The following is a 20,334-nucleotide window of genomic DNA, read 5'->3' on the forward strand; positions in this document are numbered from 1 at the left end:
CTTCACTCTCTCCCGTGCCTCGATAGCGCAGTAGGCAGCGGGTCAGTCTCATGATCTGCTCTAAATTGAGTTATCTGAAGGTCGTGAGTTCGATCCTCTCCCGGGGCAGTACTGTTTTGTGGGAGTTATGTCGTGCAATAATAATATATTTTGCAGAGTTAATATTAATATAATGAAAGGATAGTTAAAGTTAAATATTATATTTCTTCACACTCTCATGCGCATCGGTAGCGCAGTAGGCAGCGCGTCAGTCTCATAATCTGCTCTAAATTGAGTTATCTGAAGGTCGTGAGATCGATCCTCTCCCGGGGCAGTACTTTTTTGTGGGAGTTACGTCGTGCAATAATACTTTTTGCCGAGTTAATATTAAAATAATGAAAGAATAGTTAAAGTTAAATATTTTTTTTCTTTATTCTTTCGTGTGCCTCGGTAGCGCAGTAGGCAGCGCGTCAGTCTCATAATCTGCTCTAAATTGAGTTATCTGAAGGTCGTGAGTTCGATCCTCTCCCGGGTCAGTACTTTTTTGTGGGAGTTTCGTCGTGCATTAATACATTTTGCTGAGTTAATATTAAAATAATGAAAGGATAGTTAAAGTTAAATATAATATTTCTTCACTCTCACCCGTGCCTGGGTAGCGCAGTAGGCAGCGCGTCAGTCTCATTATCTGCTCTAAATTGAGTTATCTGAAGGTTGTGAGTTCGATCCTCACCCGGGGCAGTACTTTTTTGTGGGAGTTATGTCGTGCAATAATACATTTTGCCGGGTTAATGTTAAAATAATGAAAGGATAGTTAAAGTTAAATATTATATTTCTTCACTCTCTCCCGTGCCTGGGTAGCGCAGTAGGCAGCACGTCAGTCTCATAATCTGCTCTAAATTGAGTTATCTGAAGGTCGTGAGTTCGATCCTCACCCGGGGCTGTACTGTTTTGTGGGAGTTATGTCACGCAATAATACATTTTGCAGAGTTAATAATAAAATAATGAAAGGATAGTTAAAGTTAAATATTATATTTCTTCACTGTCTCCCGTGCCTCGGTAGAGCAATAGGCAGCGCGTCCGTCTCATAATCTGCTCTAAATTGAGTTATCTGAAGGTCGTGAGTTCGATCCTCTCCCGGGGCAGTACTTTTTTGGGGAGTTACGTCGTGCAATAATACTTTTTGCCGAGTTAATATTAAAATAATGAAAGGATAGTTAAAGTTAAATATTATATTTCTTCACTCTCTCATGTTCCTCGGTAGTGCAGTAGACAGCGCGTCAGTCTCATAATCTGCTCTAAATTGAGTTATCTGAAGGTCGTGAGTTCGATCCTCAAAAGGGGCAGCACTTTTTTGTGGGAGTAATGTCGTGCAATATTACATTTTGCCGAGTTAATATTAAAATAATGAAAGGATAGTTAAAGTTAAATATTATATTTCTTCACTCTCTCATGTTCCTCGGTAGTGAAGTAGGCAGCGCGTCAGTCTCATAATCTGCTCTAAATTGAGTTATCTGAAGGTCATGAGTTCGATCCTCAAAAGGGGCAGCACTTTTTTGTGGGAGTAATGTCGTGCAATATTACATTTTGCCGAGTTAATATTAAAATAATGAAAGGATAGTTAAAGTTAAATATTATATTTCTTCACTCTCTCATATTCCTCGGTAGTGCAGTAGGCAGCGCGTCAGTCTCATAATCTGCTCTAAATTGAGTTCTCTGAAGGTCGTGAGTTCGATATCACCCGGGTAAGTACTTTTTGGTGTTAGTTATGTCGTGCAATAATACATTTTGCCGAGTTAATATTAAAATAACGAAAGGATAGTTAAAGTTAAATATTATATCTCTTCACTCTCTCACGTGCCTCGGTAGTGCAGTAGGCAGCGCGTCAGTCTCATAATCTGCTCTAAATTGAGTTATCTGAAGGTCATGAGTTCGATCCTTACCCGGGGCAGCACTTTTTTGTGGGAGTTATGTCGTGCAATAATACATTTTGCCGAGTTAATATTAAAATAATTAAAGGATAGTTAAAGTTAAATGTTATATTTCTTCACTCTCTCATGTTCCTCGGTAGCGCAGTAGGCAGCGCGTCAGTCTCATAATCTGCTCTAAATTGAGTTATCTGAAGGTCGTGAGATCGATCCTCTCCCGGGGCTGTACTTTTTGTGGGAGTTATGTCGTGCAATAATACATTTTGCCGAGTTAATATTAAAAAACTGAAAGGATAGTTAAAGTTAAATATTTTTTTCTTCACTCTCTCATGTGCCTCGTTAGCGCAGTAGGCAGCGTGTCAGTCTCATGATCTGCTCTAAATTGAGTTATCTGAAGGTCGTGAGTTCGATCCTTATCCGCGGCAGTACTGTTTTGTGGGAGTTATGTCGTGCAATCATAATATATTTTGCAGAGTTAATATTAATATAATGAAAGGATAGTTAAAGTTAAATATTATATTTCTTCACTGTCTCCCGTGCCTCGGTAGAGCAGTAGGCAGCGCGTCCGTCTCATAATCTGCTCTAAATTGAGTTATCTGAAGGTCGTGAGTTCGATCCTCTCCTGGGGCAGTACTTTTTTGGGGAGTTACGTCGTGCAATAATACTTTTTGCCGAGTTAATATTAAAATAATGAAAGGATAGTTAAAGTTAAATATTATATTTCTTCACACTCTCATGCGCATCGGTAGCGCAGTAGGCAGCGCGTCAGTCTCATGATCTGCTCTAAATTGAGTTATCTGAAGGTCGTGAGATCGGTCCTCTCCCGGGGCAGTACTTTTTTGTGGATGTTATGTCGTGCAATAATAGATTTTGCCGAGTTAATATTAAAATAACGAAAGGATAGTTAAAGTTAAATATTATATCTCTTCACTCTCTCACGTGCCTCGGTAGTGCAGTAGGCAGCGCGTCAGTCTCATAATCTGCTCTAAATTGAGGTATCTGAAGGTCATGAGTTCGATCCTCAAAAGGGGCAGCACTTTTTTGTAGGAGTAATGTCGTGCAATATTACATTTTGCCGAGTTAATATTAAAATAATGAAAGGATAGTTAAAGTTAAATATTATATTTCTTCACTCTCTCCCGTGCCTCGGTAGCACAGTAGGCAGCGCGTCCGTCTCATAATCTGCTCTAAATTGAGTTATCTGAAGGTCATGAGTTCGATCCTCACCCGGGGCAGCACTTTTTTGTGGGAGTTATGTCGTGCAATAATATATTTTGCCGAGTTAATATTAAAATAATTAAAGGATAGTTAAAGTTAAATATTATATTTCTTCACTCTCTCATGTTCCTCGGTAGCGCAGTAGGCAGCGCGTCAGTCTCATAATCTGCTCTAAATTGAGTTCTCTGAAGGTCGTGAGTTCGATATCACCCGGGTAAGTACTTTTTTGTGGGAGTTATGTCGTGCAATAATACATTTTGCCGAGTTAATATTAAAATAACGAAAGGATAGTTAAAGTTAAATATTATATCTCTTCACTCTCTCACGTGCCTCGGTAGCGCAGTAAGCAGCGCGTCAGTCTCATAATCTGCTCAAAATTGAGTTATCTGAAGGTCGTGAGTTCGATCCTCAAAAGGAGCAGCACTTTTTTGTGGAATTATGTCGTGCAATATTACATTTTGCCGAGTTAATATTAAAATAATGAAAGGATAGTTAAAGTTAAATATTATATTTCTTCACTCTCACCCGTGCCTCGGTAGCACAGTAGGCAGCGCGTCCGTCTCATAATCTGCTCTAAATTGAGTTATCTGAAGGTCGTGAGTTCGATCCTCTCCCGGGGCAGTACTTTTTTGGGGAGTTACGTCGTGCAATAATACTTTTCGCCGAGTTAATATTAAAATAATGAAAGGATAGTTAAAGTTAAATATTATATTTCTTCACACTCTCATGCGCATCGGTAGCGCAGTAGGCAGCGCGTCAGTCTCATAATCTGCTCTAAATTGAGTTATCTGAAGGTCGTGAGATCGATCCTCTCCCGGGGCAGTACTTTTTTGTGGATGTTATGTCGTGCAATAATACATTTTGCCGAGTTAATATTAAAATAACGAAAGGATAGTTAAAGTTAAATATTATATCTCTTCACTCTCTCACGTGCCTCGGTAGTGCAGTAGGCAGCGCGTCAGTCTCATAATCTGCTCTAAATTGAGTTATCTGAAGGTCATGAGTTCGATCCTCAAAAGGGGCAGCACTTTTTTGTAGGAGTAATGTCGTGCAATATTACATTTTGCCGAGTTAATATTAAAATAATGAAAGGATAGTTAAAGTTAAATATTATATTTCTTCATTCTCTACCGTGCCTCGGTAGCACAGTAGGCAGCGCGTCCGTCTCATAATCTGCTCTAAATTGAGTTATCTGAAGGTCATGAGTTCGATCCTCACCCGGGGCAGCACTTTTTTGTGGGAGTTATGTCGTGCAATAATATATTTTGCCGAGTTAATATTAAAATAATTAAAGGATAGTTAAAGTTAAATATTATATTTCTTCACTCTCTCATGTTCCTCGGTAGCGCAGTAGGCAGCGCGTCAGTCTCATAATCTGCTCTAAATTGAGTTATCTGAAGGTCGTGAGATCGATCCTCAAAAGGGGCAGTACTTTTTTGTGGGAGTAATGTCGTGCAATATTACATTTTGCCGAGTTAATATTAAAATAATGAAAGGATAGTTAAAGTTAAATATTATATTTCTTCCCTCTCTCATGTTCCTCGGTAGTGCAGTAGGTAGCGCGTCAGTCTCATAATCTGCTCTAAATTGAGTTCTCTGAAGGTCGTGAGTTCGATATCACCCGGGTAAGTACTTTTTTGTGGGAGTTATGTCGTGCAATAATACATTTTGCCGAGTTAATATTAAAATAACGAAAGGATAGTTAAAGTTAAATATTATATCTCTTCACTCTCTCACGTGCCTCGGTAGCGCAGTAAGCAGCGCGTCAGTCTCATAATCTGCTCTAAATTGAGTTATCTGAAGGTCGTGAGTTCGAACCTCACCCGGGGCAGCACTTTTTTGTGGGAGTTATGTCGTGCAATAATACATTTTGCCGAGTTAATATTAAAATAATTAAAGGATAGTTCAAGTTAAATATTATATTTCTTCACTGTCTCCCGTGCCTCGGTAGAGCAGTAGGCAGCGCGTCAGTCTCATAATCTGCTTTAAATTGAGTTATCTGAAGGTCGTGAGATCGATCCTCTCCCGGGGCAGTACTTTTTGTGGGAGTTATGTCGTGCGATAATACATTTTGCCGAGTTAATATTAAAATAATGAAAGGATAGTTAAGGTTAAATATTATATTTCTTCACTCTCTCACGTGCTTTGGAAGCGCAGTAGGCAGCGCGTCAGTCTCATAATCTGCTCTAAATTGAGTTATCTGAAGGTCATGAGTTCGATCCTCACCAGGGGCAGCACTTTTTTGTGGGAGTTATGTCGGGCAATAATACATTTTGCCGAGTTAATATTAAAATAATGAAAGGATAGTTAAAGTTAAATATTTTTTTTCTTCACTCTCTCATGTGCCTCGGTAGCGCAGTAAGCAGCGCGTCAGTCTCATAATCTGCTCTAAATTGAGTTATCTGAAGGTCGTGAGTTCGATCCTCACCCGGGACAGTACATTTTTGTGGGAGTTATGTCGGGCAATAATACATTCTGCCGAGTTAATATTAAAATAATGAAAGGATAGTTAAAGTTAAATATTCTTTTTCTTCACTCTCTCATGTGCCTCGGTAGCGCAGTAAGCAGCGCGTCAGTCTCATACTCTGCTCTAAATTGAGTTATCTGAAGGTCGTGAGTTCGATCCTCTCCCGGGGCAGTACTTTTTTGTGGAATTATGTCGTGCAATTATAAATTTTGCCGAGTTAATATTAAAATAATTAATGGATAGTTAAAGTTAAATATTACATTTCTTCACTCTCTCACGTGCCACCTTAGCGCAGTAGGCAGCGCGTCAGTCTCATAATCTGCTCTAAATTGAGTTATCTGAAGGTCGTGAGTTCGATCCTCACCCGGAGCAGTACTTTTTTGTGGGAGTTATGTCGTGCAATAATACATTTTGCCGAGTTAATATTAAAATAATGAAAGGATAGTTAAAGTTAAATATTACATTTCTTCACTCTCTGACGTGCCTCGGTAGCACAGTAGGCAGCGCGTCAGTCTCATAATCTGCTCTAATTTGAGTTATCTGAAGGTCGTGAGTTCGATCCTCACCCGGGGCAGTACTGTTTTGTGGGAGTTATGTCGTGCGATAATACATTTTGCCGAGTTAATATTAAAATATTGAAAGGATAGTTAAAGCTAAATATTATATTTCTTCACTCTCTCCCGTGCCTCGGTAGCGCAGTAGGCAGCTCGTCAGTCTCATAATCTGCTCAAAATTGAGTTATCTGAAGGTCGTGAGTTCGATCCTCACCCGGAACAGTACATTTTTGTGGGAGTTATGTCGTGCAATAATACATTTTCTCGAGTTAATATTAAAATATTGAAAGGATAGTTAAAGTTAAATATTATATTTCTTCACTCTCTCCCGTGCCTCGGTAGCGCAGTAGGCAGCGCGTCAGTCTAATAATCTGCTCTAAATTGAGTTATCTGAAGGTCGTGAGTTCGATCCTCACCCGGGGCAGTACTTTTTTGTGGAAGTTATGTCGTGCAATAATACATTTTGCCGAGTTAATATTAAAATATTGAAAGGAAAGTTAAAGTTAAATATTATATTTCTTCACTCTCTCCCGTGCCTCGGTAGCGCAGTAGGCAGCTCGTCAGTCTCATAATCTGCTCAAAATTGAGTTATCTGAAGATCGTGAGTTCGATCCTCACCCGGGGCAGTACTTTTTTGTGGAAGTTATGCCGTGCAATAATACATTTTGCCGAGTTAATATTAAAATAGTGAAAGGATAGTTAAAGTTAAATATTATATTTCTTCACTCTCTCCCGTGCCTCGGTAGCGCAGTAGGCAGCGCGTCAGTCTAATAATCTGCTCTAAATTGAGTTATCTGAAGGTCGTGAGTTCGATCCTCACCCGGGACAGTACATTTTTGTGGGAGTTATGTCGTGCAATAATACATTTTGCCGAGTTAATATTAAAATAGTGAAAGGATAGTTAAAGTTAAATATTATATTTCTTCACTCTCTCCCGTGCCTCGGTAGCGCAGTAGGCAGCGCGTCAGTCAATTAATCTGCTCTAAATTGAGTTATCTGAAGGTCGTGAGTTCGATCCTCACCCGGGACAGTACATTTTTGTGGGAGTTATGTCGTGCAATAATACATTTTGCCGAGTTAATATTAAAATATTGAAAGGATAGTTAAAGTTAAATATTATATTTCTTCACTCTCTCCCGTGCCTCGGTAGCGCAGTAGGCAGCGCGTCAGTCTAATAATCTGCTCTAAATTGAGTTATCTGAAGGTCGTGAGTTCGATCCTCACCCGGGACAGTACATTTTTGTGGGAGTTATGTCGTGCAATAATACATTTTGCCGAGTTAATATTAAAATAATGAAAGGATAGTTAAAGTTAAATATTACATTTCTTCACTCTCTGACGTGCCTCGGTAGCACAGTAGGCAGCGCGTCAGTCTCATAATCTGCTCTAATTTGAGTTATCTGAAGGTCGTGAGTTCGATCCTCACCCGGGGCAGTACTGTTTTGTGGGAGTTATGTCGTGCGATAATACATTTTGCCGAGTTAATATTAAAATATTGAAAGGATAGTTAAAGCTAAATATTATATTTCTTCACTCTCTCCCGTGCCTCGGTAGCGCAGTAGGCAGCTCGTCAGTCTCATAATCTGCTCAAAATTGAGTTATCTGAAGGTCGTGAGTTCGATCCTCACCCGGAACAGTACATTTTTGTGGGAGTTATGTCGTGCAATAATACATTTTCTCGAGTTAATATTAAAATATTGAAAGGATAGTTAAAGTTAAATATTATATTTCTTCACTCTCTCCCGTGCCTCGGTAGCGCAGTAGGCAGCGCGTCAGTCTAATAATCTGCTCTAAATTGAGTTATCTGAAGGTCGTGAGTTCGATCCTCACCCGGGGCAGTACTTTTTTGTGGAAGTTATGTCGTGCAATAATACATTTTGCCGAGTTAATATTAAAATATTGAAAGGATAGTTAAAGTTAAATATTATATTTCTTCACTCTCTCCCGTGCCTCGGTAGCGCAGTAGGCAGCTCGTCAGTCTCATAATCTGCTCAAAATTGAGTTATCTGAAGATCGTGAGTTCGATCCTCACCCGGGGCAGTACTTTTTTGTGGAAGTTATGCCGTGCAATAATACATTTTGCCGAGTTAATATTAAAATAGTGAAAGGATAGTTAAAGTTAAATATTATATTTCTTCACTCTCTCCCGTGCCTCGGTAGCGCAGTAGGCAGCGCGTCAGTCTAATAATCTGCTCTAAATTGAGTTATCTGAAGGTCGTGAGTTCGATCCTCACCCGGGACAGTACATTTTTGTGGGAGTTATGTCGTGCAATAATACATTTTGCCGAGTTAATATTAAAATAGTGAAAGGATAGTTAAAGTTAAATATTATATTTCTTCACTCTCTCCCGTGCCTCGGTAGCGCAGTAGGCAGCGCGTCAGTCAATTAATCTGCTCTAAATTGAGTTATCTGAAGGTCGTGAGTTCGATCCTCACCCGGGACAGTACATTTTTGTGGGAGTTATGTCGTGCAATAATACATTTTGCCGAGTTAATATTAAAATATTGAAAGGATAGTTAAAGTTAAATATTATATTTCTTCACTCTCTTCCGTGCCTCGGTAGCGCAGTAGGCAGCGCGTCAGTCTAATAATCTGCTCTAAATTGAGTTATCTGAAGGTCGTGAGTTCGATCCTCACCCGGGACAGTACATTTTTGTGGGAGTTATGTCGTGCAATAATACATTTTGCCGAGTTAATATTAAAATATTGAAAGGATAGTTAAAGTTAAATATTATATTTCTTCACTCTCTCCCGTGCCTCGGTAGCGCAGTAGGCAGCGCGTCAGTCTAATAATCTGCTCTAAATTGAGTTATCTGAAGGTCGTGAGTTCGATCCTCACCCGGGACAGTACATTTTTGTGGGAGTTATGTCGTGCAATAATACATTTTGCCGAGTTAATATTAAAATATTGAAAGGATAGTTAAAGTTAAATATTATATTTCTTCAATCTCAACCCGTGCCTCGGTAGCGCAGTAGGCAGCGCGTCAGTCTAATAATCTGCTCTAAATTGAGTTATCTGAAGGTCGTGAGTTCGATCCTCACCCGGGACAGTACATTTTTGTGGGAGTTATGTCGTGCAATAATACATTTTGCCGAGTTAATATTAAAATATTGAAAGGATAGTTAAAGTTAAATATTATATTTCTTCACTCTCTCCCGTGCCTCGGTAGCGCAGTAGGCAGCGCGTCAGTCTAATAATCTGCTCTAAATTGAGTTATCTGAAGGTCGTGAGTTCGATCCTCTCCCGGGACAGTACATTTTTGTGGGAGTTATGTCGTGCAATAATACATTTTGCCGAGTTAATATTAAAATATTGAAAGGATAGTTAAAGTTAAATATTATATTTCTTCAATCTCTCCCGTGCCTCGGTAGCGCAGAAGGCAGCGCGTCAGTCTAATAATCTGCTCTAAATTGAGTTATCTGAAGGTCGTGAGTTCGATCCTCACCCGGGACAGTACATTTTTGTGGGAGTTATGTCGTGCAATAATACATTTTGCCGAGTTAATATTAAAATATTGAAAGGATAGCTAAAGTTAAATATTATATTTCTTCACTCTCTCCCGTGCCTCGGTAGCGCAGTAGGCAGCGCGTCAGTCTAATAATCTGCTCTAAATTGAGTTATCTGAAGGTCGTGAGTTCGATCCTCACCCGGGACAGTACATTTTTGTGGGAGTTATGTCGTGCAATAATACATTTTGCCGAGTTAATATTAAAATATTGAAAGGATAGTTAAAGTTAAATATTATATTTCTTCAATCTCTCCCGTGCCTCGGTTGCGCAGTAGGCAGCGCGTCAGTCTAATAATCTGCTCTAAATTGAGTTATCTGAAGGTCGTGAGTTCGATCCTCACCCGGGACAGTACATTTTTGTGGGAGTTATGTCGTGCAATAATACATTTTGCCGAGTTAATATTAAAATATTGAAAGGATAGTTAAAGTTAAATATTATATTTCTTCACTCTCTCCCGTGCCTCGGTAGCGCAGTAGGCAGCGCGTCAGTCTAATAATCTGCTCTAAATTGAGTTATCTGAAGGTCGTGAGTTCGATCCTCACCCGGGACAGTACATTTTTGTGGGAGTTATGTCGTGCAATATTACATTTTGCCGAGTTAATATTAAAATAGTGAAAGGATACTTAAAGTTAAATATTATATTTCTTCACTCTCTCCCGTGCCTCGGTAGCGCAGTAGGCAGCGCGTCAGTCTCATAATCTACTCTAAATTGAGTTATCTGATGGGCGTGAGTTCGATCCTCACCCGGGACAGTACATTTTTGTGGGAGTTATGTCGTGCAATAATACATTTTGCCGAGTAAATATTAAAATATTGAAAGGATAGTTAAAGTTAAATATTATATTTCTTCACTCTCTCCCGTGCCTCGGTAGCGCAGTAGGCAGCGCGTCAGTCTCATAATCTGCTCTAAATTGAGTTATCTGAAGGTCGTGAGTTCGATCCTCACCCGGAGCAGTACTTTTTTGTGGGAGTTATGTCGTGCAATAATACATTTTGCCGAGTTAATATTAAAATAATGAAAGGATAGTTAAAGTTAAATATTACATTTCTTCACTCTCTGACGTGCCTCGGTAGCACAGTAGGCAGCGCGTCAGTCTCATAATCTGCTCTAATTTGAGTTATCTGAAGGTCGTGAGTTCGATCCTCACCCGGGGCAGTACTGTTTTGTGGGAGTTATGTCGTGCGATAATACATTTTGCCGAGTTAATATTAAAATATTGAAAGGATAGTTAAAGCTAAATATTATATTTCTTCACTCTCTCCCGTGCCTCGGTAGCGCAGTAGGCAGCTCGTCAGTCTCATAATCTGCTCAAAATTGAGTTATCTGAAGGTCGTGAGTTCGATCCTCACCCGGAACAGTACATTTTTGTGGGAGTTATGTCGTGCAATAATACATTTTGCCGAGTTAATATTAAAATATTGAAAGGATAGTTAAAGTTAAATATTATATTTCTTCACTCTCTCCCGTGCCTCGGTAGCGCAGTAGGCAGCGCGTCAGTCTAATAATCTGCTCTAAATTGAGTTATCTGAAGGTCGTGAGTTCGATCCTCACCCGGGACAGTACATTTTTGTGGGAGTTATGTCGTGCAATAATACATTTTGCCGAGTTAATATTAAAATATTGAAAGGATAGTTAAAGTTAAATATTATATTTCTTCAATCTCAACCCGTGCCTCGGTAGCGCAGTAGGCAGCGCGTCAGTCTAATAATCTGCTCTAAATTGAGTTATCTGAAGGTCGTGAGTTCGATCCTCACCCGGGACAGTACATTTTTGTGGGAGTTATGTCGTGCAATAATACATTTTGCCGAGTTAATATTAAAATATTGAAAGGATAGTTAAAGTTAAATATTATATTTCTTCACTCTCTCCCGTGCCTCGGTAGCGCAGTAGGCAGCGCGTCAGTCTAATAATCTGCTCTAAATTGAGTTATCTGAAGGTCGTGAGTTCGATCCTCTCCCGGGACAGTACATTTTTGTGGGAGTTATGTCGTGCAATAATACATTTTGCCGAGTTAATATTAAAATATTGAAAGGATAGTTAAAGTTAAATATTATATTTCTTCAATCTCTCCCGTGCCTCGGTAGCGCAGAAGGCAGCGCGTCAGTCTAATAATCTGCTCTAAATTGAGTTATCTGAAGGTCGTGAGTTCGATCCTCACCCGGGACAGTACATTTTTGTGGGAGTTATGTCGTGCAATAATACATTTTGCCGAGTTAATATTAAAATATTGAAAGGATAGCTAAAGTTAAATATTATATTTCTTCACTCTCTCCCGTGCCTCGGTAGCGCAGTAGGCAGCGCGTCAGTCTAATAATCTGCTCTAAATTGAGTTATCTGAAGGTCGTGAGTTCGATCCTCACCCGGGACAGTACATTTTTGTGGGAGTTATGTCGTGCAATAATACATTTTGCCGAGTTAATATTAAAATATTGAAAGGATAGTTAAAGTTAAATATTATATTTCTTCAATCTCTCCCGTGCCTCGGTTGCGCAGTAGGCAGCGCGTCAGTCTAATAATCTGCTCTAAATTGAGTTATCTGAAGGTCGTGAGTTCGATCCTCACCCGGGACAGTACATTTTTGTGGGAGTTATGTCGTGCAATAATACATTTTGCCGAGTTAATATTAAAATAGTGAAAGGATAGTTAAAGTTAAATATTATATTTCTTCACTCTCTCCCGTGCCTCGGTAGCGCAGTAGGCAGCGCGTCAGTCAATTAATCTGCTCTAAATTGAGTTATCTGAAGGTCGTGAGTTCGATCCTCACCCGGGACAGTACATTTTTGTGGGAGTTATGTCGTGCAATAATACATTTTGCCGAGTTAATATTAAAATATTGAAAGGATAGTTAAAGTTAAATATTATATTTCTTCACTCTCTCCCGTGCCTCGGTAGCGCAGTAGGCAGCGCGTCAGTCTAATAATCTGCTCTAAATTGAGTTATCTGAAGGTCGTGAGTTCGATCCTCACCCGGGACAGTACATTTTTGTGGGAGTTATGTCGTGCAATAATACATTTTGCCGAGTTAATATTAAAATAATGAAAGGATAGTTAAAGTTAAATATTACATTTCTTCACTCTCTGACGTGCCTCGGTAGCACAGTAGGCAGCGCGTCAGTCTCATAATCTGCTCTAATTTGAGTTATCTGAAGGTCGTGAGTTCGATCCTCACCCGGGGCAGTACTGTTTTGTGGGAGTTATGTCGTGCGATAATACATTTTGCCGAGTTAATATTAAAATATTGAAAGGATAGTTAAAGCTAAATATTATATTTCTTCACTCTCTCCCGTGCCTCGGTAGCGCAGTAGGCAGCTCGTCAGTCTCATAATCTGCTCAAAATTGAGTTATCTGAAGGTCGTGAGTTCGATCCTCACCCGGAACAGTACATTTTTGTGGGAGTTATGTCGTGCAATAATACATTTTCTCGAGTTAATATTAAAATATTGAAAGGATAGTTAAAGTTAAATATTATATTTCTTCACTCTCTCCCGTGCCTCGGTAGCGCAGTAGGCAGCGCGTCAGTCTAATAATCTGCTCTAAATTGAGTTATCTGAAGGTCGTGAGTTCGATCCTCACCCGGGGCAGTACTTTTTTGTGGAAGTTATGTCGTGCAATAATACATTTTGCCGAGTTAATATTAAAATATTGAAAGGATAGTTAAAGTTAAATATTATATTTCTTCACTCTCTCCCGTGCCTCGGTAGCGCAGTAGGCAGCTCGTCAGTCTCATAATCTGCTCAAAATTGAGTTATCTGAAGATCGTGAGTTCGATCCTCACCCGGGGCAGTACTTTTTTGTGGAAGTTATGCCGTGCAATAATACATTTTGCCGAGTTAATATTAAAATAGTGAAAGGATAGTTAAAGTTAAATATTATATTTCTTCACTCTCTCCCGTGCCTCGGTAGCGCAGTAGGCAGCGCGTCAGTCTAATAATCTGCTCTAAATTGAGTTATCTGAAGGTCGTGAGTTCGATCCTCACCCGGGACAGTACATTTTTGTGGGAGTTATGTCGTGCAATAATACATTTTGCCGAGTTAATATTAAAATAGTGAAAGGATAGTTAAAGTTAAATATTATATTTCTTCACTCTCTCCCGTGCCTCGGTAGCGCAGTAGGCAGCGCGTCAGTCAATTAATCTGCTCTAAATTGAGTTATCTGAAGGTCGTGAGTTCGATCCTCACCCGGGACAGTACATTTTTGTGGGAGTTATGTCGTGCAATAATACATTTTGCCGAGTTAATATTAAAATATTGAAAGGATAGTTAAAGTTAAATATTATATTTCTTCACTCTCTTCCGTGCCTCGGTAGCGCAGTAGGCAGCGCGTCAGTCTAATAATCTGCTCTAAATTGAGTTATCTGAAGGTCGTGAGTTCGATCCTCACCCGGGACAGTACATTTTTGTGGGAGTTATGTCGTGCAATAATACATTTTGCCGAGTTAATATTAAAATATTGAAAGGATAGTTAAAGTTAAATATTATATTTCTTCACTCTCTCCCGTGCCTCGGTAGCGCAGTAGGCAGCGCGTCAGTCTAATAATCTGCTCTAAATTGAGTTATCTGAAGGTCGTGAGTTCGATCCTCACCCGGGACAGTACATTTTTGTGGGAGTTATGTCGTGCAATAATACATTTTGCCGAGTTAATATTAAAATATTGAAAGGATAGTTAAAGTTAAATATTATATTTCTTCAATCTCAACCCGTGCCTCGGTAGCGCAGTAGGCAGCGCGTCAGTCTAATAATCTGCTCTAAATTGAGTTATCTGAAGGTCGTGAGTTCGATCCTCACCCGGGACAGTACATTTTTGTGGGAGTTATGTCGTGCAATAATACATTTTGCCGAGTTAATATTAAAATATTGAAAGGATAGTTAAAGTTAAATATTATATTTCTTCACTCTCTCCCGTGCCTCGGTAGCGCAGTAGGCAGCGCGTCAGTCTAATAATCTGCTCTAAATTGAGTTATCTGAAGGTCGTGAGTTCGATCCTCTCCCGGGACAGTACATTTTTGTGGGAGTTATGTCGTGCAATAATACATTTTGCCGAGTTAATATTAAAATATTGAAAGGATAGTTAAAGTTAAATATTATATTTCTTCAATCTCTCCCGTGCCTCGGTAGCGCAGAAGGCAGCGCGTCAGTCTAATAATCTGCTCTAAATTGAGTTATCTGAAGGTCGTGAGTTCGATCCTCACCCGGGACAGTACATTTTTGTGGGAGTTATGTCGTGCAATAATACATTTTGCCGAGTTAATATTAAAATATTGAAAGGATAGCTAAAGTTAAATATTATATTTCTTCACTCTCTCCCGTGCCTCGGTAGCGCAGTAGGCAGCGCGTCAGTCTAATAATCTGCTCTAAATTGAGTTATCTGAAGGTCGTGAGTTCGATCCTCACCCGGGACAGTACATTTTTGTGGGAGTTATGTCGTGCAATAATACATTTTGCCGAGTTAATATTAAAATATTGAAAGGATAGTTAAAGTTAAATATTATATTTCTTCAATCTCTCCCGTGCCTCGGTTGCGCAGTAGGCAGCGCGTCAGTCTAATAATCTGCTCTAAATTGAGTTATCTGAAGGTCGTGAGTTCGATCCTCACCCGGGACAGTACATTTTTGTGGGAGTTATGTCGTGCAATAATACATTTTGCCGAGTTAATATTAAAATATTGAAAGGATAGTTAAAGTTAAATATTATATTTCTTCACTCTCTCCCGTGCCTCGGTAGCGCAGTAGGCAGCGCGTCAGTCTAATAATCTGCTCTAAATTGAGTTATCTGAAGGTCGTGAGTTCGATCCTCACCCGGGACAGTACATTTTTGTGGGAGTTATGTCGTGCAATATTACATTTTGCCGAGTTAATATTAAAATAGTGAAAGGATACTTAAAGTTAAATATTATATTTCTTCACTCTCTCCCGTGCCTCGGTAGCGCAGTAGGCAGCGCGTCAGTCTCATAATCTACTCTAAATTGAGTTATCTGATGGGCGTGAGTTCGATCCTCACCCGGGACAGTACATTTTTGTGGGAGTTATGTCGTGCAATAATACATTTTGCCGAGTAAATATTAAAATATTGAAAGGATAGTTAAAGTTAAATATTATATTTCTTCACTCTCTCCCGTGCCTCGGTAGCGCAGTAGGCAGCGCGTCAGTCTCATAATCTGCTCTAAATTGAGTTATCTGAAGGTCGTGAGTTCGATCCTCACCCGGAGCAGTACTTTTTTGTGGGAGTTATGTCGTGCAATAATACATTTTGCCGAGTTAATATTAAAATAATGAAAGGATAGTTAAAGTTAAATATTACATTTCTTCACTCTCTGACGTGCCTCGGTAGCACAGTAGGCAGCGCGTCAGTCTCATAATCTGCTCTAATTTGAGTTATCTGAAGGTCGTGAGTTCGATCCTCACCCGGGGCAGTACTGTTTTGTGGGAGTTATGTCGTGCGATAATACATTTTGCCGAGTTAATATTAAAATATTGAAAGGATAGTTAAAGCTAAATATTATATTTCTTCACTCTCTCCCGTGCCTCGGTAGCGCAGTAGGCAGCTCGTCAGTCTCATAATCTGCTCAAAATTGAGTTATCTGAAGGTCGTGAGTTCGATCCTCACCCGGAACAGTACATTTTTGTGGGAGTTATGTCGTGCAATAATACATTTTGCCGAGTTAATATTAAAATATTGAAAGGATAGTTAAAGTTAAATATTATATTTCTTCACTCTCTCCCGTGCCTCGGTAGCGCAGTAGGCAGCGCGTCAGTCTAATAATCTGCTCTAAATTGAGTTATCTGAAGGTCGTGAGTTCGATCCTCACCCGGGACAGTACATTTTTGTGGGAGTTATGTCGTGCAATAATACATTTTGCCGAGTTAATATTAAAATATTGAAAGGATAGTTAAAGTTAAATATTATATTTCTTCAATCTCAACCCGTGCCTCGGTAGCGCAGTAGGCAGCGCGTCAGTCTAATAATCTGCTCTAAATTGAGTTATCTGAAGGTCGTGAGTTCGATCCTCACCCGGGACAGTACATTTTTGTGGGAGTTATGTCGTGCAATAATACATTTTGCCGAGTTAATATTAAAATATTGAAAGGATAGTTAAAGTTAAATATTATATTTCTTCACTCTCTCCCGTGCCTCGGTAGCGCAGTAGGCAGCGCGTCAGTCTAATAATCTGCTCTAAATTGAGTTATCTGAAGGTCGTGAGTTCGATCCTCTCCCGGGACAGTACATTTTTGTGGGAGTTATGTCGTGCAATAATACATTTTGCCGAGTTAATATTAAAATATTGAAAGGATAGTTAAAGTTAAATATTATATTTCTTCAATCTCTCCCGTGCCTCGGTAGCGCAGAAGGCAGCGCGTCAGTCTAATAATCTGCTCTAAATTGAGTTATCTGAAGGTCGTGAGTTCGATCCTCACCCGGGACAGTACATTTTTGTGGGAGTTATGTCGTGCAATAATACATTTTGCCGAGTTAATATTAAAATATTGAAAGGATAGCTAAAGTTAAATATTATATTTCTTCACTCTCTCCCGTGCCTCGGTAGCGCAGTAGGCAGCGCGTCAGTCTAATAATCTGCTCTAAATTGAGTTATCTGAAGGTCGTGAGTTCGATCCTCACCCGGGACAGTACATTTTTGTGGGAGTTATGTCGTGCAATAATACATTTTGCCGAGTTAATATTAAAATATTGAAAGGATAGTTAAAGTTAAATATTATATTTCTTCAATCTCTCCCGTGCCTCGGTTGCGCAGTAGGCAGCGCGTCAGTCTAATAATCTGCTCTAAATTGAGTTATCTGAAGGTCGTGAGTTCGATCCTCACCCGGGACAGTACATTTTTGTGGGAGTTATGTCGTGCAATAATACATTTTGCCGAGTTAATATTAAAATATTGAAAGGATAGTTAAAGTTAAATATTATATTTCTTCACTCTCTCCCGTGCCTCGGTAGCGCAGTAGGCAGCGCGTCAGTCTAATAATCTGCTCTAAATTGAGTTATCTGAAGGTCGTGAGTTCGATCCTCACCCGGGACAGTACATTTTTGTGGGAGTTATGTCGTGCAATATTACATTTTGCCGAGTTAATATTAAAATAGTGAAAGGATACTTAAAGTTAAATATTATATTTCTTCACTCTCTCCCGTGCCTCGGTAGCGCAGTAGGCAGCGCGTCAGTCTCATAATCTGCTCTAAATTGAGTTATCTGATGGTCGTGAGTTCGATCCTCACCCGGGACAGTACATTTTTGTGGGAGTTATGTCGTGCAATAATACATTTTGCCGAGTAAATATTAAAATATTGAAAGGATAGTTAAAGTTAAATATTATATTTCTTCACTCTCTCCCGTGCCTCGGTAGCGCAGTAGGCAGCGCGTCAGTCTCATAATCTGCTCTAAATTGAGTTATCTGAAGGTCGTGAGTTCGATCCTCACCCGGGACAGTACATTTTTGTGGGAGTTATGTCGTGCAATAATACATTTTGCCGAGTTAATATTAAAATATTGAAAGGATAGTTAAAGTTAAATATTATATTTCTTCACTCTCTACCGTGCCTCGGTAGCGCAGTAGGCAGCGCGTCAGTCTCATAATCTGCTCTAAATTGAGTTATCTGAAGGTCGTGAGTTCGATCCTCACCCGGGACAGTACGTTTTTGTGGGAGTTATGTCGTGCAATAATGCATTTTGCCGAGTTAATATTAAAATATTGAAAGGATAGTTAAAGTTAAATATTATATTTCTTCACTCTCTCCCGTGCCTCGGTAGCGCAGTAAGCAGCGCGTCAGTCTCATAATCTGCTCCAAATTGAGTTATCTGAAGGTCGTGAGTTCGATCCTCACCCGGGACAGTACATTTTTGTGGGAGTTATGTCGTGCAATAATGCATTTTGCCGAGTTAATATTAAAATATTGAAAGGATAGTTAATGTTAAATATTATTTTTCTTCACTCTCTCCCGTGCCTCGGTAGCGCAGTAGGCAGCTCGTCAGTCTCATAATCTGCTCTAAATTGAGTTATCTGAAGGTCGTGAGTTCGATCCTCACCCGGGACAGTACATTTTTGTGGGAGTTATGTCGTGCGATAATGCATTTTGCCGAGTTAATATTAAAATATTGAAAGGATAGTTAATGTTAAATATTATTTTTCTTCACTCTCTCCCGTGCCTCGGTAGCGCAGTAGGCAGCGCGTCTGTCTCATAATCTGCTCTAAATTGAGTTATCTGAAGGTCGTGAGTTCGATCCTCACCCGGGGCAGTACTTTTATGTGGGAGTTATGTCGTGCGATAATACATTTTGCCGAGTTAATATTAAAATATTGAAAGGATAGTTAATGTTAAATATTATAATTCTTCACTCTCTCCCGTGCCTCGGTAGCGCAGTAGGCAGCGCGTCTGTCTAATAATCTGCTCTAAATTGAGTTATCTGAAGGTCGTGAGTTCGATCCTCACCCAGGGCAGTACTTTTTTGTGGGAGTTATGTCGCGCGATAATACATTTTGCCGAGTTAATATTAAAATAATGAAAGGACAGTTAAAGTTAAATATTATATTTCTTCACTCTCTCCCGTGCCTCGGTAGCGCAGTAGGCAGCTCGTCAGTCTCATAATCTGCTCAAAATTGAGTTATCTGAAGGTCGTGAATTAGATCCTCTCCCGGGGCAGTACTTTTTTGTGGGAATTATGTCGCGCGATAATACATTTTGCCGAGTTAATATTAAAATAATGAAAGGACAGTTAAAGTTAAATATTATATTTCTTCACTCTCTCCCGTGCCTCGGTAGCGCAGTAGGCAGCGCGTCAGTCTCATAATCTGCTCTAAATTGAGTTATCTGAAGGTCGTGAGTTCGATCCTCACTCGGGGCAGTACTTTTTTGTGGAAGTTATGTCGTGCAATAATACATTTTGCCGAGTTAATATTAAAATATTGAAAGGACAGTTAAAGATAAATATTATATTTCTTCACTCTCTCCCGTGCCTCGGTAGCGCAGTAGGCAGCGCGTCAGTCTCATAATCTGCTCTAAATTGAGTTATCTGAAGGTCGTGAGTTCGATCCTCACCCGGGGCAGTACTTTTTTGTGGAAGTTATGTCGTGCAATAATACATTTTGCCGAGTTAATATTAAAATATTGAAAGGATAGTTAAAGTTAAATATTATATTTCTTCACTCTCTCCCGTGCCTCGGTAGCGCAGTAGGCAGCGCGTCAGTCTCATAATCTGCTCTAAATTGAGTTATCTGAAGGTCGTGAGTTCGATCCTCACCCGGGGCAGTAGTTCTTAGTAGCAGTTATTTCGTGCAATAATACATTTTGCCGAGTTAATATTAAAATAATGAAAGGATAGTTAAAGTTAAATATTATATTTCTTCACTCTCTCCCGTGCCTCGGTAGCGCAGAAGGCAGCGCGTCAGTCTCATAATCTGCTCTAAATTGAGTTATCTGAAGGTCGTGAGTTCGATCCTCTCCCGGGGCAGTAGTTTTTAGTAGCAGTTATTTCGTGCAATAATACATTTTGAAGATTTAATATTAAAATAATGAAAGGATAGTTAAAGTTAAATATTATATTTCTTCACTCTCTCCCGTGCCTCGGTAGCCCAGTAGGCAGCGCGTCAGTCTCATAATCTGCTCTAAATTGAGTTATCTGAAGGTCGTGAGTTCGATCCTCACCCGGGGCAGTAATTTTTAGTAGCAGTTATTTCGTG

At 39.7% G+C, this 20,334-nt stretch overlaps 6 non-coding genes across 6 annotated transcripts; all 6 read left to right on the forward strand.

Moving 5' to 3' along the window:
* The first annotated feature begins 7,081 nt into the window (after positions 1 to 7,081).
* TRNAN-AUU (transfer RNA asparagine (anticodon AUU)) lies at positions 7,082 to 7,173 on the forward strand. The gene is given in 2 exon segments: positions 7,082 to 7,118; positions 7,138 to 7,173. It is a non-coding gene; the product is annotated as a tRNA-Asn (tRNA).
* Positions 7,174 to 8,495: 1,322 nt separating this feature from the next.
* TRNAN-AUU (transfer RNA asparagine (anticodon AUU)) lies at positions 8,496 to 8,587 on the forward strand. The gene is given in 2 exon segments: positions 8,496 to 8,532; positions 8,552 to 8,587. It is a non-coding gene; the product is annotated as a tRNA-Asn (tRNA).
* A 3,748-nt stretch (positions 8,588 to 12,335) lies between these two features.
* On the forward strand, positions 12,336 to 12,427 carry TRNAN-AUU (transfer RNA asparagine (anticodon AUU)). The gene is given in 2 exon segments: positions 12,336 to 12,372; positions 12,392 to 12,427. It is a non-coding gene; the product is annotated as a tRNA-Asn (tRNA).
* Positions 12,428 to 13,749: 1,322 nt separating this feature from the next.
* TRNAN-AUU (transfer RNA asparagine (anticodon AUU)) lies at positions 13,750 to 13,841 on the forward strand. The gene is given in 2 exon segments: positions 13,750 to 13,786; positions 13,806 to 13,841. It is a non-coding gene; the product is annotated as a tRNA-Asn (tRNA).
* A 5,768-nt stretch (positions 13,842 to 19,609) lies between these two features.
* On the forward strand, positions 19,610 to 19,701 carry TRNAM-CAU (transfer RNA methionine (anticodon CAU)). Its single transcript is given in 2 exon segments — positions 19,610 to 19,646; positions 19,666 to 19,701. It is a non-coding gene; the product is annotated as a tRNA-Met (tRNA).
* Positions 19,702 to 19,811: 110 nt separating this feature from the next.
* On the forward strand, positions 19,812 to 19,903 carry TRNAM-CAU (transfer RNA methionine (anticodon CAU)). The gene is given in 2 exon segments: positions 19,812 to 19,848; positions 19,868 to 19,903. It is a non-coding gene; the product is annotated as a tRNA-Met (tRNA).
* Positions 19,904 to 20,334: the final 431 nt, after the last annotated feature.

The sequence above is a fragment of the Parasteatoda tepidariorum genome, chromosome 9 (assembly GCF_982258835.1).
Source record: "Parasteatoda tepidariorum strain Cologne lab strain chromosome 9, Ptep-v5.0, whole genome shotgun sequence".
In the NCBI taxonomy this organism is placed as follows: domain Eukaryota; kingdom Metazoa; phylum Arthropoda; class Arachnida; order Araneae; family Theridiidae; genus Parasteatoda; species Parasteatoda tepidariorum.